This window comes from Trichosurus vulpecula, chromosome 1 (assembly GCF_011100635.1).
Source record: "Trichosurus vulpecula isolate mTriVul1 chromosome 1, mTriVul1.pri, whole genome shotgun sequence".
NCBI classification, from domain to species: Eukaryota; Metazoa; Chordata; class Mammalia; order Diprotodontia; family Phalangeridae; genus Trichosurus; species Trichosurus vulpecula.
Genome location: NC_050573.1, coordinates 344476133 through 344477277, shown reverse-complemented (window position 1 = coordinate 344477277; position 1145 = coordinate 344476133).

Genomic DNA, 1145 nt, shown 5'->3' with positions numbered 1-1145 from the left:
TGATTATATAAAAAGGAACAAGGGTCATGGCCAAATAGAGGCAAGAGGGAGGGACCTGAGCTTGCTGAACTGGAAGTGAATTTGAGAAAAGAAAGGGAGACTGCATTCACTGCCACAGCATACTCTGATTTCTATTTAGCTGATTTTACAAATACGGAAGATGTTGCAACCTACATGAATATGTGAGGGGAAAGGAAGAAGTCAGTAAAGGAGACTGCTTGTCACAAATAGAATCGAATGTGTCTTTTTTGCAAATGTTAGCCTTTCATCAGTAATCTTTGTCTCCATCTAGAGACTTTTGCCTTAAAATTTCAGTGTTCTAAGTCCAACAGAGAAAGAAGGAAAAGTAGGAAGGAAAAGTATGGAGAGGGAAGAGAAGGTTGAATAGAGCAGTGGCCATGTAACCAAAATACCATCAGGTGCTTTTGATTTGCTTCAAAATAAGAATAAAAACTTCCTTAGTTTGGGCTATATTAATTTTATTTTTATTATGTTTATTTTTTGCATTTCAATAGTTTTATTGAAAGGTCACTTTCTTAGTACCAGAACATAATGGTATTTGTTAGGTAACTTAAGTTTGCATTGATGAATTAGAAAGGAAATTCTTCAATGAATCAGGTGTTTAGGAGTAACTGAAGGGTGCATCTACAAAATGCTTTACAAAATGAAGCATAAGACATAGGACATACTGTGGTTCTTTGGTTTATCTTTAAAAGGAAGTGTTTGGATGTTTTTCCCCCACAACATGATGTCAAAGGGAGATTTGAACTGGTTATAGCTATTGTGGAAGTTAAGCTATATATTGCACTGATATGCTTTCCCACCCTTATATGTCAATTTAGATTCATTAACCTACAACTACCTTTAAGTGCTTCATCTGCCACATAATTAGTCAATTAAACCGATGCTTACTTGAATCTGGATAGACAACTCACTTTGGTCTCTCTAAGTTGAATTGTTACAGGAGCATTGTAACAATAGCATACCCCATATGTACTGCTTTTAAGTACAAAGCTCTATAATAATGGTCCAGTTTCATACCAACCATAATTCTAGCTCTAGAGTGTTAGCATTAACATATATTGCTTTAGAAGGGCACAGCTGAGGTTTCAGATTGGCAAGACTACAAAAGTTCCTTGCATAAG